We start from the raw sequence: 14,219 nt of genomic DNA, 5'->3' as shown, positions 1-14,219 counted from the left end.
AACTAGAATCTATACAATATTATTATCAACTGGCAATATTCGTATCTATTGATATTATTTAAATTTCACCAGTTGTTCAACTAATGTCCTTTTTCCAGTTCAGGATATGATAAATTATGTTGCATTAAGTTGTCATGTCTCTTTAGTCTCCTTTAAGGTGAAACAGCTGTTCAGCCTTTCTGTCTTTTATAACCTTGACACTTTTGAAGAGTACTGACCAGGTGTTTTGTAGAATGTTCCTAAATTCAACTTACATGTTTTTGGTAACAATACTGTAGAGTGAATGGTATCCTTGTGCATCAATTCAGCAGGTAGATGGTGTTAATATATCCCATTACTGGTAAATTTTGATCATTTGGTTAAGAGGATGTTTGTTTTGCCAGGTTTTGCAACTGTTCTCTTTGTAATAAGTATCTTTTGAAGAGAGAGTTTGAGACTGCAGATATCCTATTTTCTGTCATTCACTTGTTACTATTTTTAGCATCTGCTGATGATTCTTGCCTACAACAATTACTGTGATGTTTGCCAAATGATTTTTTTTTCTACTTCCACCATTCCTTCCGCTTTTATTAACTGGAATTTTATAGAAAAGCCTTCTTTTCTCACATTTATTTAAATATTAATACAATTATAATCCATCACTGCCATCATTTTTATGCTCAAATCTGTTGTCCCAGATTTGGCCACTGGGAACCCTATCAAGTCTGTTTCTGTGTCTTTTTGACATATCCCTTCATTTTTTCAGCACGTCCTTTCTGGTATCACAAGATGTTCCAGGTTCATCTCATGCTTTTCTTGGCCAGCTTTGGAACCATCCCATTACTTGAAGGAGCTCTAGTTCCTTTTACTGTATATAGAAACTACTCTGTGGGCGCTAGATGTGCTAATTGGCTTTGGAATGAGGCTGGTAGTATTATTATTAGTTTTTTTTTGAGACAGAATCTCGCTCTGTCTCAGGCTGGAGTGCAATGGTACGATCTTGGCTTGCTGCAATCTCCACCTTCCAGGTTCAATCAGTTCTTCTGCCTCAGCCTCCCAAGTAGCTGGGACTACAGGTGCACACCACCATGCCCAGATAATTTTTGTATTTTTAGTAGTGATGGGGTTTCACCATGTTGGTCAGGCTGGTCTTGAACTCCTGACCTTGTGATCTACCCGCCCCAGCCTCCCAAAGTGCTGGGATTACAGGCGTGAGCCAGTGCACCCCACCGCTGGTGGTATTATTAACCCTCTTTACAGTTGGAGAAAACTAAGCTGAAGTTAAAAGCCTTGTTCACAATACCTAGGTAAAGCGATCCACTTGAGATGTAAACTTGGACCTTCTTAGTGTAGAGTCTGGGTTCTTTCTGCTTACTCTCCTATGTACTGTAGTATTCCTTTCTTAACGTTTGCTTTTCTATTAATTTTGTCATTTTTCTTGCCGGACAAGGACAGGACACAATCTAATTAAAATAGATTCAAGAAACTTTTTTGTTAATAATAGATATAGTTATTTCAAAACAAAAAATAGTCATTGCAGTGCCACAAATATTTATCATATGCTTGCCATGAGTAAGACAGTGTGTCAAACATTGCTGGTATGTATTTGCATATGTACTAGGAGACATTGTGCTGAGAATGTTTTTGTTTTTTTACTGTGGCTCTTTTCCCTGGATATATACTTAAGGGGTAGAGATAGGTGTACGACAATTGTAAATTATGTCATTATCCATTAATTCAAATGGCTTAGGATTTATATATTGTATAAATATACAGAAATGTTACATATATAGTATTTCTTTACATGTGCCTCTTTTTTAGTTCACTATTATTTCATAATTATAGTAATACTATACACCCATTACATGATGCCACTTCATAATTGTAATATTATACACTCATTAAATGATATATATTTGCTACCCACAGTTAAACACTTTATGTTGTTGCATTTAATTCTCACAATAGCTTCATGAGTTGGTCTTATTTTTCCCATGTTTCAGGTGACCCAGCAGACTTAAATTGACTCACCCAAGGTGTAATAAATATTATAAGGTGGATTTAAATCTAATTTTTATACTACCTACAATGTGAAATACTGTTCCTATTGTAGATGTATTTTGTTCAGGCTTTCAACTATCATTTTAATTCTAATGTTAAGGATTTGGTGAGTACGTCTATTCTGTTTAAACATATTTTGATTTACATATTTTGGTCCTGTCCTTTCTCAGTTTATGCCTGATTTATGAAACACTGTAGTTTATCCTTAAGAAGTCTTACCGCAGTATCATCTTGCTAACTTATGGAACATTCTTCTGGTCTATAAAGTTGTGTTAGGTTAGTGATCAGCATTCACAAGTAAAAAGAGATGGATATATTTGTGTGCTAGTTTGTAATAGCAGGCTAATGCTTGGTGTGCATTTCTTTTCTGGGTCACCATGATAGTTTGGGGTCTATCTTTATAAAAAATGATAGTAATATTCATAAAGGTCATCTTTGTGCTTCTACATTAAGAGAAGGAAATTTATTAAAATTTCTGGTGTCAGTATAAGGACTTTTTAAAACTTTAAGATTAAAGGTTACATGTGCAGGTTATATAGGTAAATTTTATGTCATGGAGTTTGATGTACAGATTATTTCATCACTGAGGTAATAAGCATAATACTCAGTAGGTGGTTTATTTGATTCGCTCCCTCCTCCCACCCTCAAGTAGGCCCTGGTGTCTGTTCCCTTCTTTGTGTCCTTGTGAACTCAATGTTTAGCTCCCACTTATAAGTGAGAACATGAGATATTTGGTTTTCTATTCATTCATTTGTTAACTTAGGATACCCATGGCTTCCAGCTCTATCCATATTTCTGCAGAGGACGTGATCTCATTCCTTTTTATGGCTGCGTAGTATTCCATGATGTATATGTACCATGTTTTATTTATCCAGTCTACCCTTGATGGGCATTTAGTCTGATTCCATGTCTTTTCTCTTGTGAGTAATGCTGTGATGAACGTACATGTGCATATGTCTTTATGGGAGGATGCTTTGTAATCCTTTGGGTATATACCCAGTAATGGAGTTGCTGGTTTGAATAATAATTCTAACTTCTTTCAGAAATCGCCAAACTGCTTTCCACAGAGGCTAAACTAATTTACATTCCCACCAGCAATGTATAAGCATTCCCTTTTCTTCACATCCTTGCCAGCATCTATTATTTTTTGACTTTTTAAGAATAGCTATTCTGACCGGTGTGAAATGGTATCTTTTGGTTTTGATTTGGATTCTTCTAATGATTAGTGATGTTGAGCATTTTTTCATGTGTTTGTGCTTGTTGGCTATGTATGTCTTTTTTTTTTTTTTTTTTTTAAAGTGTCTGTTCATGCCCTTTGCCTACTTTGTAATGGAGATGTTTATTTTTTGCTTGTTAATTTAAGTTAATGTAAGGATGTATTAATGGCAGTGGCAAGTAATATAGAATTAATTATATCTTAGATATTTAATATCAGATTTTACAAATGAAAACAGATAAGAAATAGGAGAAGGTAGAACTATTTGTGTGTGTTTATTCACTAGCAGTAAGGAAAATAGAAAACTCTCAGGACAAAAATTCGTGTTTGTTACTAGAGAGCTCTTAGAAATTATTACTCCTGGCTGGGAGTGGTGGCCTATACCTGTAATCCCAGCACTTTGGGAGGTCCAAGTGGAGAGAGCGCTTGAGCCCAGGAGTTTGAGACAAGCCTGGGAAATAAGATGAAACCCTCTCTCTACTGAAGATTTAAAAAATTAGCCTGGTGTGGTGGTGCGAGCCTGTAGTCTCAGCTACTCTGGAAGCATAGGTGGGAGGATCACTTGATCCCAGGAGCCAGAGGTTGCAGTGAGCCATGGTTGTGCCACTGCACTCCAGCCTGGATGACACAGAGGGACCCTGTCTCCCCCTCCAAAAAAGAAAGAAATTATCCCTCCTTTTTGTAAACTTTCTGTGTACATTACAGATTAATACTTACTGTTATTTGCGGGGGATTGGTTTTAGGACCCCTGACCAAATACCAGAATCTGTGGATGCTCAAGTCCCTTATATAAAATGATGCAGTATTTGCGTATAATCTACAGATATCCTCCTGTATACTTTAAATCATCTCTGGGTTTTTATGTTACCTAATCAATGCAAATGCTGTGTAAATAGTTATACTGCATTTCTAAAGGAAGAATGACAAGGAAAAAAAAGTCTGTACATGACAAACACAACCATTGTAGCCTAACTACATTTTTTTTTTTTTGAGATGGAGTCTCATTCTGTTGCCTAGGCTGGAGTGCAGTGACGAAATCTTGGATCACTGCAACCTCCGCCTCGTGGGTTCAAGCGATTCTCCTGCCTCAGCCTCCTGAGTAGCTGGGATTACAGGTGCACACCACCACGCCCGGCTAATTTTTGTATTTTTAGTAGAGACGGGGTTTCACCATGTTGGTCAGGCTGATCTCAAACTCATGACCTGCCTGCCTCGGGCTTCCAAAGTGTTGGGATTACAGGCGTGAGCCTCCACACTCGGCCTCCTAACTACATTTTTGATCCAAGGTTGGTTGCATCCAAGGTTGGTTGAATCTATGGGTGTGGTACCCACAAATACTACAACCGTGGTATACCCACGATATGATCTTACCATATTTGAATGTTAGTCAGTGACCAAGAAGAATTCTACCACATTTTCTTACTGTTGTACTGTAAATACGGTTGAATTTTCTCTGTAGAGCAATTACCAGTATGAGTCCAAGGCCATGATTTATGTAAGCTATAGCTCTGCAATTTAGATTGTTTACTAAAATTTAGTCTTAAGAGTGGATGGCAGAATATTATTTCTTGTTTTCTTAGTCTTATCAGGTTGCAAATTAGCATCTCAATCAAAAGAGGATGTGTGTATGTTGTTTTGTGCCAAACAGAGCTCTCCTATTCTAATCACCACCTCTGAAGTAAACTTCCATGGTACTTTTGAGTTGTTTCTGCCCAGATCCAGGTTCAGCTCTGTTACTTACCGGTTATGTGGTTGTGGACTTCTGTAAGCCATAGTTTCCTCATCTGTAAAATGAGGATAATCATCAGGATTAAATAGAATCCTTGTAAAGCATTGAACCATATCTGCACATGGCAGATACTGAAGTGTTGAGTGCCTGTTAATATTAGTGGTAGTAGTAGTAGTAATTCATTGCAAGGAGACATTAAAGTTCCTAATATAGAATAAGAACGAGGTAATACACGACAAACATTTGTAGGGGACTATCTCGGATAATTGTGGGAGTCTTCAGTGTTTCACGGAATCAAAGAAGTTTGGATTGGGAGGGGGTTTTGATTAGCATCTTTTCTTCCTTTTATAGATGAGGGTGCTACATCTTGGAATGGTAAAATAGCTTGCTCGAACTATTACAGTTGTATGTGTCAGTCTCAGTAGAAACTTGGTCTTCATAACTGTAAGTTCAGTGTTGCTTCCACTGAATGTTGCCTTGGTCAGTTTTTTCTATAATTTGCCGCTGGTAACCCCAGTGTCTTTAAAGGGAAATGATTTGTTTGGGAAGTCATCTTTTTGTTTATTTTTAGGGATCATTGATATCAGTAATCAACACTGATTCTTAAAGTATAGATCATATAAGTTTGAAGAGAAATACCTCATTTGCCTCCTAAAGGAACACAATAGTATAATAATGTTTTTTTGTCAGAATCTCTTCATTAATCACTCCAACAAGTTAATGAAGATCTCCAAAAGCACTCAGATTCTCATGATAGCCGGAAGGGTATTGGCAATAGATTGATTATTTAGCTTATAGATGAGTTGCTTGTTTACTCTTACACATTTAAAAAATACAGAAAGGTACAAAAAAGATAACCTTATCTATATCCTTATCCAAAATTAACATGGATGTCCTCTTTGTGTTAGAGTTTTAAAAATCCATTGTTTTTCGTGGAGATAGTTATAAGTGAGTTAGACCATTAAATCTATCTTATCTAAAGATAAGAGATTTTAAAAATGTTATTTTTAGCTTGGGGCTACTCAGGACATTTGGTTAGACATTGTACTAATAAAGACAGTAAGCTATGTGGATCAGCAAACTATGTTTCCTTTGATAATCAAAAGCAATTGTTTGCCAAACCACAATTTAGAATGAATGAGTAGAAATTTAACATCTCTTATAACTTAAAAATAACTACTTATATTGTGAACTCTATAGACCTTCATTCAGAATATGTAATTGTAAAATAGATGATACCTTAAAAGAGAAAACAGTAAAACAGTGAATCGCTTTGCTAGTGAGTGAGCCTAGCTCATCACCTAAACATCCGTATCTCAAAGGTTATTATTTATTCTTTTTCCAGTACATATATAACCATTGTGATAAATTGATAACCCACCAGTATGATGATATATTTAGAAACTACATTAAATAAGAACAAGTTGTAGGAACTGGTCAGGTTGAACTTGGAGAAGACTTGATCATTGAAATATTAGTTATCTTCAAATAATTGAAAACCTCATATAATAATGAGAGTAAACTTAGACTCTTTTGTCCCTGAAAGTAAAACTAGAATCAGTAGAGGAAAGTAAAAAAAGGTGGGGGAGTAAGTTTTGTTTCTATGCAAAAGAGAACTTCCTAATGATATGATTTTTTTGATAATGGAATGGACTGTCTTGTGAAATTGGAAGCTTCCTATAGTTGTTTTCAAATGGAGAGTGAAAGGATTGACCATCTGTGCATCTTTGTAAAAGGAGTATTGTGTAGTGTGTCAGATTAGTCTAGATCTTTTAGGTTCCTTACAACTGCCTAAGTTCTGTTTTTTTGATTTTTTGAGACAGGGGTCTCTCTTAACCCAGCTTGGAGTGCAGTAGTGTGATCATAGCTCACTGCAGCCTCAAACTCCTGGGTTCAAGCGATTCTCCCCACTCAGACTTTCCAGTAGCTAGGACCATAGGTGTGTGCCACCATGCCCACCTATTTTTTTTTTTTTTGGTAGAGACAGGGTCTTGCTATGCTGCTCAGGCTGGTCTCGAACTCCTGGCTGCAGGTGATTCTCCTCAGCCTCCCAAGGTGTTAGGATTCTAGGCATAAGCTACCGTGCCTGGCCTTTTGGTTTTTATACATGTCATACACTGCTCTGTTTCTTACATTTCCACCCTGTGAGAAATGCACATTTTTGTATAAAAATACATAAAATGCATAGCTTTAGAGACATGCTGTACAGTTTGGGATTTATGGATGAAGAAGAAATTTTTGACCTCAATTAATCTTTTGGAATTTACTCAGTTCATGTTCACTTACAGAAGTTCCTGAAACTTCTAGATGTAAAGTCGATACCTAGTTCGGTATGAGCTCTTACAGGACAATAAAGCTGATTTTATTGCTAAAGAAAGTATGTTTTTGTGGTTATCTATGGAGTGAAAAAGCTTTACTTAAGGGATTAATTTGATGCTTTCTGAAGTTGTCATAGTCCAATGGACACCAGCATCACTGAGTTCATACATGGTCCATAATACTCCATGCATGTTCCATAAATACATCTTTTGGGAATGAATGTTGGTTTACATTCATTAAATTAACATTTATTATTCTGGCCAGGCTCGGTGGCTCATGCCTGTAATCCCAGCACTTTGGGAGGCTGAGGCTGGTGGATCACTTGAGATCAGGAGTTTGAGACCAGCCTGACCAACATGCTGAAACCCCATCTCTATTAAAAATACAAAAAAAAAAAAAAAAAAAAAAAGAAAGCCTGGCGTGGTGGTGGGCATCTGTAATTCCTGCCACTTGGGAGGCTGAGGCATGAGAATTGCTTGAGCCGGGGAGGTAAGTAGAGGTTGCATTGAGCAGAGATTGTGCCACTGCACTCCAGCCTGGGCAACAGAGCGAGACCCTGTCTCAAAAAAAAAAAAAAATTCTTGTTCCATTCCTTATTCTACTCAAGAAGCCATGAATGGTAGGTTTGATTTACTCCAGCTATGTCTGATGTAAAAGCCACTGATGTCGATGGATAAGCAGTGGTAGGGTGGTTTGAGTTTGGGGATCTTGGAAACACTTGAAAATTCTTATCTGTTCCCATTTCCTAATAGCGATGGGAAATATCTCCTGTACATCTTTACTGTTTTTATTCAGTTTAACTTTGCAGATGAAAAAGTTTGTAATTTAAAATTTGTCTGATGATAGCTGTTTTTATTTCTTCACTTTCTATTTTTTGTTTAAGAACTCTGGTTTGTAGGTTTGTAAGTCCCTCACTGTTATGCGTTGTTTTAAACCACTGTTTTCTTGCTGCTTTGGGGACTGTGACACTGATTTGAATCTAGTATTGCTTATAGTTAAAAAGCTTCTTGTAAGTTCTAGTGTATTTCCATTAGATACTGGATTGCTGAACATTTTGGGGTGTAATGAGGTATATTAGTCTGTTCTCACACTGCTATAAAGAATACTACTTGAGACTGGGTAATTATAAAGGAAAGGGATTTAGCTGACTCAGTTCCAGAGGCTTAACAGGAAGCATGGCTAGGAGGCCACAGTAAACTTACAGTCATGACAGAAGGCGAAGGGGAAGCAGGCACCTTCTTTGCAAGGCGACAGGAGAGAGACAAGAGCATGTTAAGAGGGAACTGTCAAACACATGTGTAACCATCGGATCTAATGAGAAGTCACTCACTATCACAAGAACAGCATAGGGGAAACCACCCCCATCATCCAGTCACCTCCCACCAGGTTCCTCCCTTGACGTATGGGGATTACAATTCAAGATGAGATTTGGGTGGGGACACAGAGCCAGACCATATCTTGAGAGGTATAGGGAATAATGTGAAAGGATATGTAGATAAGGTCAGCATGTTTATTTGTGAAATAGATTATAGATTTTGTGATTTGTTTCCTTGTAGGTGTCAGGGGCATGATGATGGAATCTACTTTTTTCAGTAGGTGCTATGAGCTTACATGTAGACATATAAAATTGTAGAAAATGAAATATATAATTGATGGAGATTATTTACTCCAAATATTCTTACTTTTATATAAGCGAAGCTGAGAGTATGATATGAGCGACTGTTTTCCTTTCCAGTCACAGCAGGACTACAACAGCAGGGATTTAAATCCTTACTCAGTGATGTGATCTTGTGCAAATCACTTACCGTCTTGAAGCTTTATTTCCCCATCTGTAATTTGGAGATAATACCCCTCTCCAGGGTTATTGTCAGAATTAAAGATAGTGTCTTCAACCAAATATTCAAAATAGATTAGGTAGATAGAGCTGCCTTACTATGGTCTAGCTGCCTTACTGATAGTAAAAACTAGTGGTAAAAATTAGATATTTACTATTAAATGTTTATTATTAGAGCTCAGATCACTTTATTTTAGATAGTTTTCTTTGTCCATGTGATTATAAAAGAAGAAAATAAAGATTATCTCTACTTCTACTGCCAAGGGATAGCCATTATGACATTATGTTGTAAATTTTTCCAGATTGTCTTTTAAGGCATATTTGATACATTTAAAAATGTTTTTATGTCTACAAAACTGAAGTTACACTGTTTTATACTATTTGGAAGTCTTTTTATTTACTGTGTCAGCCTGTGAAAATTCACATCATAATAGTGGCTGAAAATTTACTTTTAGTCAATTTCTCAGTGGTGGGTCGTTAGGCAGTTTCAAGGGTTTTTATTTTACTATAACAACAATGTTATGATATACAGTTTTGTTCATATGCTCTTGAGTGCATGTCTCTGTTTCCTTAGAATAAATATTTAGATGTTACATTTCTGGGTCTAAAGGTATATATATTTTTAATTTGCCAAATTGCTCTATAAGATTTTCTTTTATATTATGATACTAATCTTTGCCATATATGATAACATGTTTTTTCCTAGTTTGTCATTTGTCTTCTAATATCTTGGTGTTTTTAACAATACAGAGATTTTACATTTTTATGCAGTTGAATATAGCACTCTTATAATTTCTGACTTCAGTGGAAGTTTTAAATGGTATTACTCACCACACAACTATAAAAATATTTCTTTTAATAATTACATAGTCTTAATTTTAGTGTAATGTAGAGATTCAAGTTTTAATTTTTTTTTCAGATGGATAGACTTTTACTTCACTTATTCCTTGAGTAAACCTTCTGTTTTCTACAGATTTGATGTTCCTTGTTATTACCTACTAAAAGTTTGTATGCATTTGGATGCTTTCTGAGCTCCACTCCTGTGGTTTTTAAACTGTATTGTGCATAAGGGGTTACTTAATCTGGGATTTTTTTTAAAAAAAGCCTGTTTGTGGGCCTTGCCTCCAGAAATTTTGATTCAAAAGTTTTGGTGGGATCTAGGAATCAGTTTTATAATAAACACATTTGGTTATTAAGATGCACGTGTTTTATGAGCCACATATTGGGAAGCCTTCCTCTGTTTCACCTGTACCACACCATTTTAAATACTAGATCTATTTAAAAAAAAGGTTTTTTTTTGCTCCCAGCTGCTCCTGGTGCCTGCCTGCCCCCTCCTTCTCCCTCTCCTTCCATTCAAGTAATATATTTTTACATTACACTTGGATAACTACTAGAAAAAGCACCACCTCCAAATTAAAATGTTTATTTATTCAGCAGATATTTTCAGTGTGTATTTTGTGCCAAGCACTCTTCTAGTTTAAGGATGTATTCAAGAACAAAACAAAGATCTTTGAGTTTTTAAGTAGGTGTGAGAGAGATCACAGAAGATAACAATGAAATTATAGTAATTAAATTTTAGTGCTGTGGTAGCACAGGCTACACGGTATGGATGGCAGATGGAGTGGAGATGGTGGCAGTAGAAGCACCCCATTGAGAAAGTGACATTTGAATAAAGCAGAGAGTCTCTTGTGAGGGAATCTGGCATATAGAATATCTGGGAAGGGGTTTAGATGGTGAGCACAATAAGAGTAAATGTCCTGAAGCAGGCATGTGCTTGGCATGTTTGAGAAGGAGAAAGAACAGTATGGCTGGAACAGGGAATGGGAGGGAGAATGGCTGGAGATGAAGTCACAAAGATTACAAGAGCCAATTTTTGTAGGGTCTTTAGAATTTGGACTCTTTCCATGCGTGAAATATGTGGCTCGTGGAGGTTTTTTTTTTTTTTTCTTTTTTTTTTTTTTGAGACGGAGTCTCACTGTGTCGCCCAGGCTGGAGTGCAGTGGCCGGATCTCAGCTCACTGCAAGCTCTGCCTCCCGGGTTTTTACGCCATTCTCCTGCCTCAGCCTCCCGAGTAGCCGGGACTACAGGCGCCCGCCACCTCGCCCGGCTAGTTTTTTGTATTTTTTAGTAGAGACGGTGTTTCACCGTGTTAGCCAGGATGGTCTCGAACTCCTGACCTCGTGATCCGCCCGTCTCGGCCTCCCAAAGTGCTGGGATTACAGGCTTGAGCCACTGCACCCGGCCATGGAGGTTTTTGAGCAAGACTCACATGACCTGATTCATGTTAAAAGGACCGCTCAAATGTTCTTGGCTTTAATGTATACTTAAGGCTCATGTTTTTCAAGTTATTTTTTCCCAGAATAGTTCATCAGTATTTTAAACTCAATTTCTAATAAATGAGCAGAAATGTTAGAATTGTCATCCTTGAAATACTAAGCTTTGCTTCCAGAAAACATACAATATCTTCTTACTCATTCATGCCCTTCATACCCTTATGAATGTTTTGTAGATTAGGCGAGTGTGGAGGCTCAGGCCTATAATCCCAGCACTTTGGGAGGCCAAGAAGGGAGGTTTGCTTGAGGCCAGGAGTTCTAGCCTAGTCAGGGAAACATAGTGAGACCCTGTCTCTACAAAAAATGAAAAAATTTAGCCAGGTATGGTGGCAGGTGCCTATAGTCACACTAAGGTGAGAAGCTGAGATGGGAGAATCACTTGAGCCCAGGAGTTTGAGGCTACAGTGAGCTATGATCATGCCAACCGCACTCCAGCCTCAAAAAAAAAGAAAAGTTTTACAGATTGCTTCAGATTAGCTCTGTACATCATTAGCCTATCACTTTTATATTATTTTTATTATGAATTGGCTTTTTGTATGTGTGGCAATTTCTAAATCATTGGTAAATAGCTTTTAAACTTTGCTCTATCTAACCACCATATTGCATTCTCTTATTTTTCTAATGGGAAATCTGCTTGTATCTTCTAAGTAAACAGTCACATAATCTGCAAACAAGAATAATTTTTAAATGAAGATTTATCTTTTTTCACCATCTCCTCGAATCATTACTTATGCCTTTTATTTTTTTTCAGTCTGTGGTAATGTTCTATTTCTGACTTTAATAGAATGCCACAGGTATTTCATTTTTAGGCGTGGTACCAATTATTGAAATAAATTTTTATTACTGCTGTAAATTACATATTATTAATTGAGCCTTTACAGTGTTGATGAAGTATTTCATACTTCTTTACCATGAATGGTTTTAAGAATAAATGTTGAATTTTTCAGTTCTTTTAAACCATCATCCGAGTAAGTAAGGTTTTTCTGAAGCAGTGTCTTTTGATTGCCAGTTTAGTTCCCTTTCCAGTATTTGAATCATGGAGTGCAAACTTTGTAAAAATAATATTGTCCCACTTTATCAAATTTATGTTTGAAATTTCACTCCTCTTTTCTGTTTTTATGTATTTTTATTCATACTGCACATTATTATATTGCTACTGGTATTATATCTACAATCCTATTTAGGTGGTGAACTTCTTGAGGGAAGGTATAGAATCTTTTTGTGTATTTCCCATCACACATGTCTTATGTAATAATGCAGCTGTTACCATGTTAAGTTGAATTGCATTACCTCCTTAATTATTTATTTAAAATGTGTAATAAGGCCTTTATTCTAGAGATTAGAAACAATTGAAAAAACAGAAAAATGCAACAGAGGTCAGAGTTTTAGAAGCACACTGGGTAGCACAGTTTTACCTCCAAAAGACATCTTCAGTCTATTCAGTTTTCTCATTTATTTGTCTAGTTATCTCATTATTCTAGTCCATATTTCTCACCTGGATTTCTAACATGCCACCTTCATCCGCTGCTGACTCCCTTTCCCCCACTATCTTTTCAATCTGCAAAACTGTGATTTTTCTTTAAACATACATCTCTTTCATTGTTTCTTTGCTCAAAATATGTTTTTTCTTAAGATAAAGAACAAAATCTCTAATATGGCCCTGTATGAGCTGGTCCATATATCGCATTACTGCTCCCTCCCCACTTAAAAAAAATTCTATCTGAATCTTCTAGAATATCGTTTTCTCTAATGCTCTTTCTTGGCGTGCTGCCTTTGTATCCGTGTGTATGCTTCACATCTGTGAATTGAACCAGCTGCAGATTGAAAATATTTGAAAAAAATTGCATCTTTACTGAACATGTACACACTTTAAAATCTTATATTCCCTAAATAATACAGCGTACCACTCTTCACAGATGATTTAAAGTATACAGGAGGATGTGCATAGGCTTAATGCAAGTATTTTGCCATTTTATATCAGGGACTTCAGCCTCGAGGATTTTGATATTCAAGGGAGGTCCTGGAACCAATTTCACACAGATACCGAGGAACAACTGTAGCCTTCTGTCAGGAAAGCCTTTCTTCTCCTTCCTTTATTTTTTCTTGTTTTTCTAATTTCCTCTGTGCTTATCCTTCTGATGTCTTAGGATCCAGAGTACATCTGGTTCCTGGAAAGATGTGAATCATGAATCACTCTGAGATACGAGGTGGTCGTCTCTGAATGATACACAACTGAGAAAAGTTCTATATCTTATGGTTTTTGCTTGGATTGTAACAATATACCTGTTTTCACTTCTCTGTCTTTAAGAGTTGCTTCTGGAGTCATGTTTACCTACCGTAAGTCAAAATTACCTGATCACAAGGGTAAGGGGTAAATGAGTATTGGTGGAGGAATGGAGCTCAGAGGAGGAAGGTAGAGGAAGGTACTGAAAATTTTCTACTTCAGGCTTGTTTACAACTAAAATTTCATAACGTATTTTATTGTCTTCATAGAGATTCATGAATATGACAGGTTAATAAATTGAGAGGAAGGTTGGGAGTTTATATGCTTTTCTATTCATTTACTCAACAGTGATTGATATATTAAGCAACTATTGTGGCCCGGATAACACTCTTATTAGATACAGTAGTGAGCAAGGAAAACAAGGTTCCTACTCATCTGGAGCGTAAATCCTATTAATGGAGGACAGACAGTAAATAAATAAATAAATAAATAAATAAATAAAATAATTTCAGATAGTCATAGG

General features: G+C 36.5%; 1 protein-coding gene and 1 long non-coding RNA gene across 3 annotated transcripts in view; one reads left to right on the top strand and one right to left on the bottom strand.

Moving 5' to 3' along the window:
- LOC105492574 (sprouty related EVH1 domain containing 1) overlaps positions 1-14,219 on the top strand; it is a 103,564-nt gene that overhangs the window by 22,172 nt on the left and 67,173 nt on the right. The window lies entirely within an intron of this gene.
- Positions 1-14,219, bottom strand: part of LOC112428506 (uncharacterized) — a 53,701-nt gene that overhangs the window by 20,115 nt on the left and 19,367 nt on the right. Inside the window, exons 3-4 of the long non-coding RNA XR_003020485.2 lie at positions 4,998-5,040; positions 1,283-1,442 (exon numbers count right to left, since the gene is read on the bottom strand). This is a non-coding gene — a long non-coding RNA (uncharacterized lncRNA). The remainder of the gene's footprint in view (positions 1-1,282; positions 1,443-4,997; positions 5,041-14,219) is intronic.

Source organism: Macaca nemestrina, chromosome 7 (genome assembly GCF_043159975.1).
Source record: "Macaca nemestrina isolate mMacNem1 chromosome 7, mMacNem.hap1, whole genome shotgun sequence".
Lineage (NCBI taxonomy): Eukaryota > Metazoa > Chordata > Mammalia > Primates > Cercopithecidae > Macaca > Macaca nemestrina.
Note: the sequence above shows the minus strand (reverse complement) of the source record. Positions and strands in the feature narration are given on the sequence as shown.